Genomic DNA, 18,576 nt, shown 5'->3' with positions numbered 1-18,576 from the left:
TATATATAAAGTGAAGGTATGCATTTATTTTGTCATGGGAAATATACTTGAAACAAATAAATTGGTTTATTTTTTTTTTTTTAATAAAAACTATATATATATATATATATATATATATATATATATATAATTAATAATGTATATGTAAATAAGATGTATATAATAATAAATACATATATATAAAATTGTTTTGTATTTTTTTTTATACTTTAATTTAAGTATTTTATATATTAATATTACTATAATGTTGTTATTAAATTATTTTTAATTTTGTTTATAAATTATATAACTATATATATTCCATTTTTCATGGGTTTCCCTTTTAGTCGCCTCTTACGACAAGCAGGGATTACTGGGGGGGTATTCTTCCCCGCCACCCCCACGGGTTATATATATATGTAATTATAATTATATATATTATCTTAATATATATATATAAATTACGTGTCACGTTGTTTGTCCGCAATGGACTCCTAAACTATTGAACCGATTTTCATAAAATTTTACACACTGTGTGTAGTTTCATTCAACTTGAAAGATAGGATAGTTTATATATATAAATTACGTGTCACGTTGTTTGTCCGCAATGGACTCCTAAACTACTGAACCGATTTTCATAAAATTTTACACACTGTATGCAGTTTCATTCAACTTGAAAGATAGGACAGTTAATATCTCAATTATATAATCGCAATATTATTTTATTAATCGCGAATTATTTGTTGATTAACAAAGAGTCATGATTATCTCTGTTAGTTCGATAAGATTTTAACAGATGGCGATATAAGGTAATTTTTTTTTTTATTATATATCTACACCTTTATTTATACTACTTAAAAATAAATAATATATAAAATAAATTTCTAAACAATAATAATACATTTTTAAATATCATATATACATCACTGTACATTTATAGTAACACAAAGAAAAAAAAAACACATTTGATTCCAATAAGTAATTGCACAAATTTTAATTCGAATAACCGGTATTTAAACTTGAAATAAAAATAGTTAAATAGTAAAAAAAAAAAAAAAAAAAAAAAAAAAAAATAGTAAAATACCTAAATTAATTTTCTAACGAATAAAACAAAATATTTTTTTTTCCCCAATTATCATCATCATCATCATCATCATCATCTCAATAAATTGCAGATTTATACACTTATGCAATAACATTGGAACGCGAACAACTCTATATACCCATAAGAAAGTTGAGAAATCCTTAACAAGAAAACAGGCTTTTGAGTTATAATAATTGTCTCGAGAATCGCATACTTCAAACCATTTTTATGATACACCACCATCCGTGTTGGGAGTTTTATAGAATAAAAAAAAATAAAAATGGAGCACTTTTCTTCCCCCTCTACCCTTTAAACCACCCAGAGCGTGAGAGTCTACATAGAAAAATGGGTTAATGTTCAACCAACGTTCTTTAACATTATACCTATGTGTCTATGTATAGATGTATGTGTTTATGTATAATCATATATATATATATATATATACATGTATATACGGAGGTACGTGTTTATGGTAAAAATGCACGCGTGCGAAACACTGATATGGCTTCCAACCTTTCAAGTGATCTTTCCTCTTTAGACGAGTAGCTGCCACAGGCAATCGGAACACTCGAGAATGAACCAATGAAATATTAGATAAATAAATTCAACAGACACTCACAGAACGTCTGTTAAAACATTTACGCAGATTATATTTTTATACGTTTGTATATATATATATACATATATAAATCTAATGAAAATATTATATATTCAATAAATGTTATTAACCTTTCCTTTCCTTCTTTCTTTATTTTTCAAATTATTACACAAGTCTAATCAGAATAAGGGAAAGAGGGGAAGGGGTTGTATGGGATCTTTGAAAAATTAATCAACATTTATAAACATTTATGAATATTTTTCAACATTTGTGAATGACAACAATTTATGTAAATTTTGTGCATTAAAAAATTAATCAATTAATTCACTTTACTTGTTCTATATTTACACACATACTATTTAATTACTATAATAATAATAATAATAGTAATAATAATGATAACGATATACTGTAAAGATATATTAATTATAAATTAATATATATATATATATATATTTCAATTAATTTAATTAATTTATATATAATTAAATTATACAATAAATTAAAATTATTTTAATTTATAAAATAAATAATAAAAAATCTTAATTTTGGTAGAGCAAATTTGTAATAAATTTAATATTAATTTAAACATTATTAAAATAAATTAAAATTATATTAATTTATAAAATAATTAATAAAACATCTTTTATTTTTTCTTTTTCATTTTAGTGTAGCAAATTTTTGTTTTTTTTTTCTTTTTTTTGTAAAATACGAAAATAATTATTATTATAAAATAATAATACTATCCTTAGGGTAAAGGGTGAAGTAGGGGTATGGGATCTTGAAAGATAGGACGAAAGGTATCGGAAGTACCGGATGTTAACCTCCTACCCCCCCCCCACTTACCCCATTTCCTATCTCTCGTCTTATTCATCATACTCTTCGCTTCCGATCCCAAACTACCATTAGTCGTTTTATGCAACTACTATTACTATACTCATATAATACTTATATGTATATATATTTCCATCTATTTAATTTGTTTTTCTTTTTTATTTGATTTTTTTTTTAATTTTCTCTCTCTCTCTCTCTTACTGGTACCTTTCTATGGAAAGGGGGAAAGGTAAAAGGGGGAATGAATGGGACACGCAACGACGAATTACCGGACGTGCCGAGCCTCTTTCTAACTGAATATGTGTGTCTTTATGTGTATGTAAATTTGTTGTTTTTTTTTTTATAGAAGAAAATGATTAATAAATTGATAATAGAATATTTATAGGAAAATTGATATTCAAAGTGTTTTTTGTGATTTATTTTTATGAATTCAAGTTTTTTTTTTTAATATTTAACTGGTAGAAGAATATATTTATATTTATAATTAATTATAATATAAATATAAATAACTATAATATAAATATATTCTATGTATATATTTCACTCTATTTTATTTAAATTACAATATAAATAATTATAATAAATAATACTACAATATATTTTATATACTCTAATTTATTTAAATTATAATAAATATTAATTATAACTATAATAAACACAATATTTATGATTAATTTCTTACTTACTAGTTATATGACGTATATATAACTTTTTTTTTCACCTCCGGGATTTGAACTCGGGAACATACGATTACTGGATGGACACACTTACTACTGGCTGGCAATTTGCCTCACTGAGCCATACGAACTTGTTATTTATAATTAATTAATATATAAGTATTCTATCGTATCTAATAATTTTTTTTTTCATTAAAATTTATTAATTGATAAATAATAATAACATTTTATATTTAACTTATTTCCAAGAGTTTGTTTTTAATAAATTTCTGATAAAACAAATTTGATTTTGATAATTTCTTTTTTTTTTTTTTTGGTATAATTTAAAATTGTAATAAATTGAAATTAAAATTGGTATGACATAATAACATGGAAAACTTTCTCATGTAAGTTAAGGTATAACCAATGTACGACAGGAAAGTAACCTCGAGACCAGGTGGAAACGGTAGCTGCTTGACTGAATGCCATATGAAGCAAAGAACGAACGGACATCCTCGTATTACGTAACTTTGCCCTCAACCTACACACATACACACATGCAAACACATGCAAACACATGTTCACACATTCATAGATTTACAAGAAAAAAAAAAAAAAAAACAAATCCGCAAATATTCACCTATACATTTTGGACACATGCACACGAATGCATACGTGAATACATTTGTTATATTTACGTAAATAAATGTAATTAAAACAAATATTTTCTCAATGCACACTTTTACAAACATTTCAAATTTTTTTTTTTTGGCCAAGTAAATTGAAAAGATAAATAAAAATTAATTATTAAATCAAATTCAATGTTCAAAAAAAAAAAAAAAAATTCGTCCTCATATTTACACGAGACCAACCAACCTACGCTTTTGTAAATCATGCCTGGGGAAACGGTAATTCAAGTTTCCTTGAACGTGAAATCATCGTAAATATATGTATATTACATATGTATATGTATACATACGTACGATGAACTCTTTTGAAGATTTATAACTGTATTTAAAATATCTTAAAAAGAAAAAAACAAAAAACGATGCACACACAACTAAGTTGCCAATTTAATAATAATTATTTGAATTTTAAACAAAATATATAAATAAGTATATCCTGATAGTAAATATAATTTATATTTTTATATAATTTATTATTATAATTGAATATTTATATATATATTTAAAAAAAAAAAGAAAAGAAAATTATTTTATTTAAAAATAAACTTATTTAACAAAATATTTTCAAAAGAAGAAAAAAACGATGCACACAGAACTAAGTTGCCAACTGAATAATAATTATTTGAATTGAAAACAAAATATATAAATAAATATATCCTGATCGAAATGATATTACGATGATATATGTGTACGTGTATGATACGAGTTTATGTATTTGTGAGAATTAAAGAAAGATAGTCAGAAGAAAACCCATGAATGCCGATGTTTAACTAGCAGGAAATTACAGCAAGGTGGGATGACTCGGTCGTGGGACGGAGAAATTAGCACGGATACCTTAATTGCTTTTCTCTTATGGTAGAAGCTTCTTCTCTCTTGGTGGTTTCCTTCCCTTTCCACTTTTATAAAAAAGAAAAAAGAGAGAGAAAAAAAAAAAAAGATTTTTTCCAGAGCTTCCTATACTTCAACGTGCATCATTCTAATCATTTCTTATCTTTCTTTTCTAACATCTTTTAACCAAACCATCCTCCCTACTCACACATCCACACAATGGTTTATTTATTATTACTTTTCTTTTTGGGATTTCAAACTGAAAAACTTTGAAGTAAGATGATAAACAGAAAACACGTTTCTTTTTTTTTTCTTTATTCTCCAATCGATTTTTTCTCGATTTATTTATGATTCTTCAATACGGTTATATTTAAATATAAAAAAAAAGAAATAAATAAATATATAAATGTATGTATGCATTTTTGTAAATTTTTCATGTATAAATATTGTGATGAAAATATTTCAAGATCATTCAAATAAACTTAACATACGTTAAGTTGGATATAAAACTGATCTCTCTTATTTTTTTTTTAAATAATATTTATAAGATACATCGAAGATAAATATTTATAAAATGATATTATTTTTAAAATTATATTTATCGTGTTAAAGAAAAATAATTAAAAAAATAAAAATTAATACTTATTTTTCAATAATATCTTCGTATTTAATTTTATTATTATTTTATTACAATAAATTAAAAATTTGTTAGTCGGATATAAAACCGATGTCTTTTTTTTTTTTTTAAATAATATTTACAAGATGCATGGAAGATAATTATTTATAAAATAATATTATTTTTAAAATTATATTTACCATGTAAAAAAAAAAAAAAATAAAAAAATAAAAAGAGAAGGAATATTTATTTTTCAATAATTTTTTTGTATAAAATAATTTTATTAGAATATTTCTAAAAAAAAAAAACAACTATTAATCGATTAGAAAAAAAAAGAAAAATATTCCAACATTTCCTATCACCATACATATATACATACATACATATATGTTATAAATAATAAATTTATGTAATAAATAAATATTAAATAAGTAAAATGGAATAAGAAGAAACGATTAACACAAAGAGAACATTGATAGGATTGATTTAGTATGCAAAGTGTTTATATGAAATATTCGATATCCGTTTTGAAAGACGACACTGAATAGCATCCGGTCGGTAGAATACGTCTGGACCACATCGTTTGACCAATCATCATAGGATCTATCTATTAATACGGAATGGGAGTGCAATCAGCGTAGAACATCCGGTTTCGTGAGTCAAAGCGATTGAAATGCGATCGATCGGTAAGACGACTAACACAAATAGGAAATAAGGGTGAGTGGGATGATGTTTAGGGTGAGAGTGAGGAGGAATGAGAAAGTGACTGCATTCGATTTCCAATTTCATCTGATTTTCAAACAAAAAGATTATTATTATTATTAGTATTATATTTCTTCAATTTGTTTTCCAATAATATTGTTCGATAAAATATATACCCCCCCCCCCAAACCCTCCCTAACCCTTACTGCACCTCCTATTTTTATTTTTTTTACTATTTTCTCTTGAATCAAGAACAAAATAATAATAATCAATGTAATTTAGTAATATTATTATTAATAATAATATTATATAATATTATTATATATATATTATATAAATTATTTATTATATTATTATTTGTTACATATTAATATTTTATATATTTATTAATTCTTCTAAATAATATATATATTATTATTATTAGAATAAATAAACTTCTTATATATAATATTATATAACTAATATAAAATATATAAATAATATATAATTCTAATTAACATACAAATATATATATATATAATAAATGAAAAATAATGACGATGAACAATAACAAAATAAAATAAAATAGAATAAAATAAAATAGAATAGAATAGAATAGGATAGAATAGAATAGAATAGAATAAATAGAAAAATAAAATAATTAAAAAAAAAAAAAAAAAAAAAAACAGCAAGTAATTTGAATTATTTTCATTTTACATTATTTAATGAGTCACATTATAAATCATTTTCCTTCAACATACGTGTATTAATTATTATACATATACGTAATACATGAATGCATACATTAGTACATGTGCATGTGTGTACATGTGTATGTGTATATATAGAGGGTGAACATTGTATAGGACAATAGTAAAAGATTTTCTCGTCACGCTTAGACGGTACGCACGAGAGTCGTCACCTTTTAACGCAATACTATTTTTCTCACGCTCTTGGAACGAAATCACAAGAAGAAAGACAATTGCGAATACGAATATATATATATATATATATACGGTAAAGATCTTGGCAATGTATCCTGCCTTCCCACCCCCTAACTCCCCCTTGCTCGTTTCCGTGACTGGCGGGTAAAGACCCAACACAAAGCGAACCAAGGAAGCGACAAGATGGAACGGTATTACGGTACACGTGTCGCCATTTTTACCTGACGACTCTTTTTATTATTTTTTTTTTCTTATTTTCTTTTAACCTCGTACTCTCGTTTAAAAATAAATCAAAAGATGAAAAAACCAAAAGAAGAGAGAAACAAATTAAAATATATATATATATGTATACGTAATCAATTAATTTGATTAATTTTTACATTTATATTTTAATTATTTTATTTATTAATTAATTAATTATTTTATTTTTAATATTATAAAATTATTTATTTTTATTTTTATTATTTATTAATATTTATTATTTCATTAATATTATTTTATTTATTACAATTAATCTAATTAAATTATATATATATATATATATTAAATTAAATAATTAATAAAATAAATTCTATAAAAATTAATAAATTAATTAAATAATTTAAATAATTTATTATATATGGTGCAATTTTTTTTTTTTTTTTTTTTTAATAATCAATAAAATTATTTTATCTGCTATTTAAATATTAATTTTCAAAACTCACCAAACTTTTAATCTAACATCATCGTCACCTAACATCATCTACATTCCTACAAAATTTGCATGAGAAATAAACACCATCCTAAATTCGTATTCAAACCATCAAAGATAGTAGAAGTTACCGTTCCCTCCCCCCACCCCCACCCCCCACTCTTGTTCCCCATATCATTACAAAACAGCTTGACATTTATATATTCATCGTATCGATGCATACAACAAGTAATAATAGTGGTAGCAGTTGACGAAAAGGGATAAAAGTGGGTGGCAGGGTTTTAGGGAAAGGGGGTGGTGATGATTGAGGGGAAAGAGTAGGATGGGAAGGGATAGTGGGTCGATAATTGTAACAGAAATTCAATCCTTTCGGAAAAGCTGAACCTAATGCCCGGTGCTCTGACCGCCAATTCAATCAAGTGCCAACCAATCGGAGCCCTCGAAACACTCTCACTCCTATGGATTTTCAAGCACGCGCGATTCATCATCCTATGGGGACTAATACTACCTACTATGTTTTAAAACATATGTGTGTGTGTGTGTGTGTGTGTTTGTGTACGAGGTTTATAGTAACTGCCAAATAAAATACACCCCCTGTCCCTTTTTTGGGTACGTGTATAGTCGATCGAAAATAGGTATTAACTACGTACTTTTAAGGGTGAGGGGGTTGAAGGGTTAGGGTAGGTGATGTTCACGAGAGTTTCGTTCAAAGTGCGTTTGTATGTAAACCGTATTTTGCATCGTTGAAAATTTTTGATTCTACCTGTGCGTGGAAGGGTGAACGGAAGGGAAAGGTGAAGGTGGAGGTGCAGGTGGAGGTTGAGGTGTAGATCAAAATTTTCTTTCTGCCTTTTTTTCACATTCGTCACGTTTCGTTTTCATTGCAATTAATTAGTGAATGCAATTTTCTAATACGATTTATTTCTAAATGAATAAAATGATCTGTTAATTAAAGGGTAAATATATATATTTTATTATTATTATTAATTTAATCATACAAATGAAATATACAATAAATTTACGAATTTTGTGTTCATCCTAAATATGTTTGTTTATAGGAATACTTGTTACGAGTGTTTTGTTCTTTGTATCACTTGTTGATTCTTCAAATGAGTCCTACATGTTACTAAAACATATGTATGTATATATGAGGGGTATATTGATATATTTCTATATGATAAACACGTTGAATCTTTTCGATGCTTTCTAACGGGGCACAGCTGTTGCATTTAATTGGAAGACCGAGAGAATAAATCCAGTTCACGAGATGACGAGGAGGGATAACGTTAGTAGTGTAAGAAGATCGTCCGTTATTGACACTACTCGAGCAATAACGCCGCTTCGAGGAAGCCGGTTTAATCTATCCTCCTATTTCCAACGTGTGTTCAAACTATAATAATACTTATCTCTATTCGTCAGGATCTTTTCCTGCTTTTGATTATTCCAAAACTCCCTTCTAATCTCTCTTTCATATAATATACATATCTATATATATATATATCATTATTCATATATGAAATGATTCAATGATTTTTATAATAATATCTTCTTAATATATATAAATTACGTGTCACGTTGTTTGTCCGTAATGGACTCCTAAACTACTGAACTGATTTTAATCAAATTTTGCACACTGTGTGCAGTTTCATCCAACTTGAAAGATAGAATAGTTTAATATATATAAATTACGTGTCACGTTGTTTGTCCGCAATGGACTCCTAAACTAGCGAACCAATTTTAATCAAATTTTGCACTCTGTGTGCAGTTTCATCCAACTTGAAAGATAGAATAGTTTATATCTCAATTTATAATTGCAATTGACTTAAAGACGTGTGTATCGGACTGATTGTGAGCCACAACAACACGTGGCGGAGCAGCCCTAATTGATTTATGAAATGATTAAATAGAAATTAAATATTAATATATTGGATGATTAGAATTAAAATGATTTGTTTTTATGATAAATATGTGATTTAGTTTTTCAAGAAAAATTGAATGCATTGATGTATTATAATAGTGTTACTTCCTTTGAAAGATTTCAAAACGTGAGATGAATCTACCGACTTGTTCAACGATTGATCAAGATCTACCAAACAATTTAATATTCTGATCGTGTCTTGTTAGAAAGTGTTGCGACACAAAGGTGTGTGCGTGTGTGTGTGTACACATATGTAAAGGTATATGTGTAAATAAGCTCCTTGTTACTTTGTCCGAGTTTCGTATGCATATTAGTATTTTACCATATAATTAATAAAAAAAGGAATAAAATAAAAAATAAATCCCAGACAACTCTGTGAACATAACCTGTTATTAATTTTACAAATCATTTAAATATTAATTAAAATGAAATAATATTAAAGATAATAATAACAGGTATCGCATTAAAAAGAAAAAAAAGAAAATTATTTAAAAATAGAACTTCTAAAAATACTTCACATAAATTATAATAATAGTAATAAAAATAATTAAAAAAAAAAAAAGAACAAACAATAACCAAGTTTTGTTTTTACACCTTTCCTAGATCAAATATTATTTCTTTTCATACAGAATAAAAAAAAATGAAAAGTAGGATAAGAAAAAGTTTATTTTTATCGTTGATAAAAAAAAAAAAAAAAGAAAACGTCACCTATACGGATACAGAAGTGAATTCAAATTAAATTCAACGAAAGAAGAAATAAAAAAAAAAAAAAAAAAAAATAGATAAAGTAGTTTTTAAACATAGTCCAGCAGGTTACAAAACAGGATCGACGACCTGTCGTTACGTTGTTCATCGAGTTGTTCATAATATTGTCATAATGGTTACACCTGCGACACGCGACTTCCTTCTCTCTTCTTCAACTAACACACACACACACACACATACACACACAGATACATACACATACACGTATGATCGTTCCAGACGATCATCACGATCTAATTTCGATATCTTACAGATACATTTCGTTTCTTTTTTCCTTTTGTTCTATCTCTTTCCATCCAACCCTTTCAAAAACTCTTCTTCTATTTCATTGTCTATCATTTGCTAGGTTTTATCGTTCTCGGTACAATGCGAACGCATGTTGACCTCCATTAACCTGGAATCTGTGACCTCGCGAACTCATCGTCGCGACGTAGAAGATCGTTAATGGGAAAACCTACCTTGGTGTTACCGTTAAAAAGTCAATTTGTTCCTTGTTTTCTTTTTTCTTTTTCTTTTTTTTTTATTCAAGTGAAAACTTCTTTACAATGGGAATAGTGATTTGAAAAAAAAAAAAAAAACGAACGAACGAAAATCCATGGGTAACGGTAACGAAACGATGAAACGGTTACGTTACTAACAAGAGAAAATGAGACAAACATATGCACATCTATAGGATTTAGCCTAAGAGAGAATGAGATAGAAGACAGTATGCATTCGTTTCTTATCATCTCGGTCTCCTCTTTATGCAGTGCTTCGTAATCCCCACTCCTGTCTACTACTAAGTGTTGTACATGTGTGTGTTGTGTACGATTGTATACTACGAAACGTAGATTCATATTAACTCAATCCCACACATTTAAAAATTTAAGTTAGTTCTTCGATTGGCCGCTAGATTATCCACGTTTCTCACAAGCAAGAGCTGATTTTTGTTTATAATAAATTAATCCTACAATTATCTTACTTCTGATATTCTGCATTCGACTCATTCTTTCGAAGCGAAGGTTTTAAGAAGGTTTCACTTCTAACACGTGTGATTTGCACACACGTGATATTTTCTACGATAGGAATGATTATGTTAAATGAATGTTTTTTTTGTTGTCTTTTCTTTCTTTTCTTTTTTTCATTCATATCATTTTATATCTGACGTTTGATTTTATTCTTACGATTATTATAAACACATACTAAATCAAATAAAAATTATAATTTAATCGATCATAATTTATAAAAGACAATTCATAAATATTTCTAATATCATACACCATTCTTAAAACAAAATATACCATGGTGATAAAATGGATGTTAAAAGGAATAGAAAAGAAAAGAAAAGAAAAGAAAAGAAAAGAAAAGAAAAGAGAAGAAACATTTTTAATAATAAGAATTTTCAATGGATACTTTAACGAAAATTCTACGTAGTTTTACAACGACGACAACTATGACGATGATAATGAGTTACGTTAGTCACGAGTTCTAGAAGCATGGAATTCATTTAAAGTAATTAACAGTAGTCTTTACAAAAAGAGACATTAATTAACGAACAGTTTAAATTGTCATCGAAGTTTTATATATATATATATAACACACACTTAATTAATAATTTTTATAATCTTGAAATATTGAAAATTTTAATTAGAAGATAACAAAAATTTGTATTTCACTCAAAGTATACAATAAAACATATATAAAAAAACATACACTCGGGTCATTTGCTGTATACACGTGTTAATACGTCGAACGCACTTAACTGGTTAAAATAATATTTATTTGATATTATTTTTGTTCTTTTTATAAAAGATAAAATGAAATAGATAACTTTTTATTCTAACTAATGAAATTCAAATTTAATAAAAAATAGAAATGTTTGTCCATTTTTTTTTTTTTCAAGAAAATAATCATTAAATAAATATTTTCTATACACTTTTTAAAAGATAAAAAATTGTAATGGAAAAATAGATAATCTTTTGATAAAAGAAGAAAAGAACTTCCCAAAAAAAAAAAAGAAAAAAAAGATAAAATAAATCAAAATAATCTTAATGGATCGTACAATCGCACTAAATCCATTTTGAAAGATTAGTTCTTTGTGATCTTCTTAAGTGCTTCTTTTAAATTCTCAAAAATCCTATATAAGAATGGTCCCATTATTTTTCTCTACAAGAAACAGAAAAATAAAACAGAGAAAGAAAAAAAATAGAAAATTCTTCCAATTCTTTTGCTTTTCGAATTCCAACTCGTAATGTTGAATAAAAGTATAAAAAAAAAAAAAAAAAAAAAAAAAAAAAAAAAAAAAGAAAAACCAAGAAAAAAAAAATATATTCACCGTGAAACTGTAGACGACCGCGAAGATAATCGTTGATAATTGCAGTAGAGCATACGAATCAAACTATGCAATTGCAAACGAAGACGAATATAATTGTCACGACGACAGGAATATTGTGAAATCTCTCTCTCTCTCTCTCTCTTTTTCTTTCTCTTTTTTTTTCTTTCTCTTTTTCTCATCATTTTCCCAACGTTTTACGAAGAAAATCATAGAGAAATGAATTAAAGAAAAAAAAAAAAAAAAACAAACAAACAAAAAGAAATCCCTGAGGAGTTTGCTATAAAGTAAAAAGAAAAGGAAAAAGAAAAAAAAAACAAAAAATAATTTGCAACAATTTCACGAGACGTTGAAATCGGTTTAATCCGTCAAATTTTAATTAAAATTCATACATACATACACACACACACATACACATACAGCAGAGAGACACATAAACGTAATCGTTTTTGGCATACGAATATCACGTATTATCATGGTATTATAACCTCCGTCTTTGATAATGAAATTTTAATCACTTCACGTAAAACCACGATCTAAAATTGTTTTCCTTTTTTTTTTTGGAGAGGATAAATAAAAGTAAAATAAAAATAAAAATAAAAATAAAGATCAAAATATAAAAATCCAATATCAAAATCAAAATAAAATCAAACATCCAGGAAGAAGGAAACCACAAATTAGCCTATTTTTTAATCGTAAATTATGGAAAACAAAAAAATTATATATTTTTAATAACAACGAAATTTTTAATATTATATTATTTTCATTTTATACAAATATTATGTTAATTTTAATAGAAAATTACTTTATCATATATATATATAATATAATTTATTATTTTAATATTTATAGAAAACAATTGTACAATATTTTTAAGTTCATTGTCTTTTTAATTTAAAGAGAAAAAAAATATAAAAAAATTGATATATATCTAAAAAAAAAAAAAAAAAAAATACAAAATAAAATAAATTGATAAATGTAAAAGGAAAAACATTAAAAAAAGAAAATATAAAAAAAAAAAAGGGAAAGAAATTCTTGCCACAAGTCAAAGAATCAAAAAGCGTTCGTATCAATGAGCAACGATCTCAAACGTGAATAATTACGCAAAGAGGTTTTCATGTCGAGTACGAGTACGAGAGTACGAGAAAGATGAGGGAGAAGGAGTAAAAGAAGAAGAGGAAGAGTGCATTTATGCACTGCAAGCAGGCCACGTCATTTGTTTGTAAACAAACCATTCAAATATCTACAAGTAGCAATCGAATCTCAACTTCCTCCACTTGAAAGAAAGAAAGAAAGAAATAAACAGCAGAAAAAAGTGAAAGAAATTATTTTCATGAGAACGCGATTTTATCCATCACACATTTGTTACTTTTTCATGAAATTTGTTTAAACAAAAAGATTGTTTAAAACTCTCATTAAGCAAAAATTATTTTATCATAATAATATCAATGATTTATATTTATTCAACAATATTACTACAACGATTTCAACTTTTCTCAGAATTCAATGTTATTCAATTTTATTTATCATATATTATTATTATTATTATTTATTTATCTTCTTTTTTTTTTTTAATATCACTGATTTATCTTTTAGTATTATAGATATTATAAGCTTATTGCATATCTTTATCTTTTAATTTTTCTTTTTTATGATTTCTTATCTTTTCGTATATTTTTACTTTTTTTTTTTTTTCAATTATAATCTCATCAAGTCAAATTTATATCGATGACTAAATTGTTCTTCCTATGAAATTTCTATAACTACAATATAAATCGTTTTATATTATATATATTTATAGTAATAGATATTTTAAATTTTTATTTAATATTTTTTTAAATGTTCGATCAGTTAATTAATTTTTCTTTTTATCATAACACCTGGGATGCATTTCATGCATTTATTTAATATGCAATACTTCATCGAATAAATCATATGGATATTTTATTTAAAAAAAAATAATGAACAAAAATAGATTATAAACTTAATGTAATAAAAATTAAATGCTTAATGTATAATAAAAAATAAAACATTGTTACACATATTAAAAAAAAATAAGAAACACGTGAGATGAAATTTAAGAGCACCTATTATGATGGAAATATAATACCATATAGATACTTTATAAAAAAAATAAATAAAAAAGAAGATTACATAATGTACAAAAACATTGTTACACATATTAAAAAAAAAATATATATAAAAAAAATAAAATAAGAAACACGTGAGATGAAATTTAGGAACCCACTTAAAAACGTATTTTGATGGAAGTAGCACGAACCCTTTTTGATGATCAACAGGGATACGTTTCTCTTTTTAAACGACTATAAAAAAAAAAAAAAAAACAAGAAGAAGAAGAAGAAGAAGAAGAAGAAAAGAAGAGAATAAAAGTGTAGGTGTAACTATACACAGTAACAATAGTAGTAGTAGTAATAGTAGTAGTATAGTTAGTATACATGAAAGCGTACAATATCGGAGTTTTACATGTTCCCCGATGATCGTGCCGAATCGTTGATTATGTTCGTGAACATGATTCAATGACAAGAATAAAAAAAAAAAAAAAAAAGAAAAAAAAAAAGGTCTCTTTCTCTTTTCATGATACTCATGGTGGGTATATATATATATATATATCTCTCTCTCTTTTCTCTTCATAGTTATTTGCCATAGTCCTTATTTTACGATCGTGTTATATATCGAATATATACCATGAAATAAATCAAACGTATCGAATCATCATCATCATCATCATCATCAACGATTTTAGAATTGAAATAGTTCGACGAGTTGTGAGGAAACGAAAGCGAAATCACTTTTGTATTACCGTTACGTGTTTAGTTCTATTTAGAGAGAGAGAGAGAGAGAGAGAGAGAGAGAGAGAGAGAGAGAGAGAGAGAGAGAGAGAGAGAGAGTAAGAGAAATACAAAGAGAGAGAGAGAGAGAGAAAGAGAGAGAACATATATATACACATAGATAGATAGACATAGAGACACATATGTATATAAGTGAAGATATTTCGTAATACGAACTACGACGCATCATTTAAAGTATTTTGTAATATGTTTAACATATTGCACTTTTGATGCATAGATGCATATTTTAAAATAAATATATAATTAATTAATTAAATAATTTAATTAAAAATTTGTAAACAACACACCTTAGAGTATTATTATATTTATTTTTTTAATTTAATATAATATATATATATATATTAAGTAATATATATAACAAATATATTAAGGTATTTATATTTATTATTATATAATATAATTAAATTGTGTTTATTGTATTACAATAATTCTATTATAATTATTATAAAATATAATAAAATCATATTTTATTATATTATTTAAAATATTTTTCAATTTATTCAAACGATTTTTTAATCAATTCAAAATACTATCATTAAATTGTAATAATTAAAAACTCATCAATGAAAACTAAGAAAAAAAAATCATCGTAAAAATACCATTAATACTTTTTCCTTATTAACATTATAAAAAAAATTTCCGATAAAAATCTCGTTCTGACGATTATTGCAAATACTTTCGATAATTTGATAAAGTTAACTAATATTTCTTTTCTTTTTTTTTTAAAAAAGAAACGTTTGAATGTTCGATAAGCAGAGTTATTTCTCGTAGAAAGTTCATGGTTACTTTATATGCCGAGGAAATATCCAAGAGACATGTGCATATACACATCCACCCACTCACACACAAACACACACATATACACTCTCTCTCTCTCTTTCTCTCTTTCTCATTCAATATACACAAGACCAAACATATCTCAAACAAGAGATAAGTCAAAAAGCAATGTCGATTACTCCACAACGAAAAGTTTTTCTTTTATCTGCGGAGAAAAGCTACTAAACAGTCTACGAACTACTCGTCATGAGTTAAACTTTTGATAAGAAACATTTCTCTTTCTCTTTCTATACATAAAAAAAAAAATAAAATAAAATAAATATAAAATAATACAACAACTCACCATTCGGAATCACGTGATACTTTGAAAGATATGTTGTTGTTTGTTTATTTTTTAATAAAAAAATCTTCTTCTCCTTCACTCCTCCCCTTTCACTCTCAGCACGTTCAATGTAATCCACAAACTTTCTCAAACCATTTGGTTTTTATTTGACAAATTTGATCCCACACCTGTTTTTATCACTTCTTATTCTTCTTACTTTTGTCCCACACTTTACAATGATTGTTAAGTTTGTTATGAAAACAGTCAAGAGTTTCTTCTTATTTCTTTTTCAAACTTTCAAGCAGTTTCCCGCGTGCAGCTAACCGGCCACGAGTGTTGATGGTGGTTGTTGATGGTGGTGGTGGTGGTGGTGGTAGTGGGTGGATAGATGAGTTGAATTGACAACCCCTTTTTATCAAATTTTCTCTCTCACCCTTGTTGTTCACTCTCGCAAATATTAACTTTAGTCTTCCTCAAATTAATCTCACTAAAATATACACACGAAAAATATTATAAATCAATCAATCAATCAATCGATCAATGTCAATCGATCGATTAATCAATTAATAAAATTATAATAAACAAAAGTAAAAAAAAAAAAAAAAAGAAAAAACGATAACCGAATCAATTGATTTTCACGTTTTTACAAATTCTTGTCAAATAAAATTTAATTGAAACGAAAATAAATATAAACAATAATTCAATTTTATGAAAAAAAAAAAAAAAAATACGAATGAACAACGGTGAACACACACCTTTTTCAAATTGTTACAAACCAATATAAACAAATACAAAAATAATATAAATAATATTATTTATGAACGTCCAACAAAGTGGGGGGACGTCCAACAAATTCGTCAAAATTTTGTTCTTTTCGCTTTTATCCTCCGTTTTAATTTATTTTCACTCGCGTTATTTATAAATAAAACAAAAACAAAAAAGATCCAGAAGAAAAACAAACCAAAGAAACGAAATGAAAGAAAATGAAAAATAAAACGAAGAGACAAATATGAAAAAATATAGACAAGATAGTTTATAACAATAATGTTTTTTTCTTTTGTTTTGTTAATAATAATAATACGAATTCTAACACAAAGTTCGCGTTCCGTACAGTGCGGGCGTCGAGTGGCGACTGTCGTTTCTTCCGCCACTCGGCTCCTGACTCGTCCCGTCCCTTCCCTTCTCTTCCCTTCCCTTTCCTAACATCCCTTCCCCATACCCCCTCCCAAGCACCACCTGCTTCCCCCACCAATCGACTCCTTGACCCCACCGACAACACAACACATACTCTACACGCTATATTTCCTTCTTTCTCTTTTCTTTAAGTTGCCGCCCCTGTGTCTCTTTCTTTCTCTTTCTTTCTCTTTCTATACAAAAATTAATCATATTTTTATTACACCATCATATTTATTTATTTATAATTACTATTTTATTATTTTTTTTTCTTTCTTTGATAACTTTTTTTTTTGGAACAAATTTTTAATACAATTTTGACACGTGATACTTTTGTTAATATGATTTTTAATTGAAGAAATATAATTGATATTTTATTGTTAATAAATTTGTTAATTTCAAAATATATTACACGTGTGTTATATGAACATTTTATTATATATAATTTAGAATAGGAAAAATTATATGAAGAATTATTTGGTAACTGTACTATAAATTTGTAATTCTTGCAAATATAAGTAATTTTGCATATTAACAAAAAAAGAACAAAAAAATTCTATCAATAATTGGAGTGCAACTATCACAAACAAAGTTACTAGATACTCTCTCTATTTCTATTTAAATATTAAAAAATTTTTTTAAATATACTTTCTTTGAAAAATATAACAGAAAGTACCAAAGTTACTAAATAGTATCCCCCATATATAAATAAAATATTATAATTACTATATATAACGTATAAAATAATATTTCAACATATGATTGCATATATTACAACTAAAGTTACTGGAAACACCATATAATCAAAAAACACTTACATATATATATATATATAAAAGCATT

At 25.9% G+C, this 18,576-nt stretch overlaps 1 protein-coding gene across 4 annotated transcripts in view; it reads right to left on the bottom strand.

Moving 5' to 3' along the window:
• The window catches only part of LOC107069459 (uncharacterized), a 67,047-nt gene extending 49,324 nt beyond the window's left edge, over positions 1–17,723 (bottom strand). The window contains exons 1-2 of one of the 4 annotated variants that reach the window (XM_089179267.1): positions 17,652–17,723; positions 16,582–17,047 (exon numbers count right to left, since the gene is read on the bottom strand). The gene's annotated coding sequence lies outside the window, so the exon portion shown is untranslated. Of the gene's footprint in view, positions 1–16,581; positions 17,048–17,315 lie in introns of all 4 variants that reach the window. The other 3 variants (XM_089179265.1, XM_089179266.1, XM_089179268.1) reach the window with 3 other exon arrangements.
• Positions 17,724–18,576: the final 853 nt, after the last annotated feature.

Source organism: Polistes dominula, unplaced genomic scaffold (genome assembly GCF_049000335.1).
Source record: "Polistes dominula isolate Pdom_NZ unplaced genomic scaffold, Pdom_raw_medaka contig_37, whole genome shotgun sequence".
Taxonomy (NCBI): Eukaryota; Metazoa; Arthropoda; class Insecta; order Hymenoptera; family Vespidae; genus Polistes; species Polistes dominula.
Note: the sequence above shows the minus strand (reverse complement) of the source record. Positions and strands in the feature narration are given on the sequence as shown.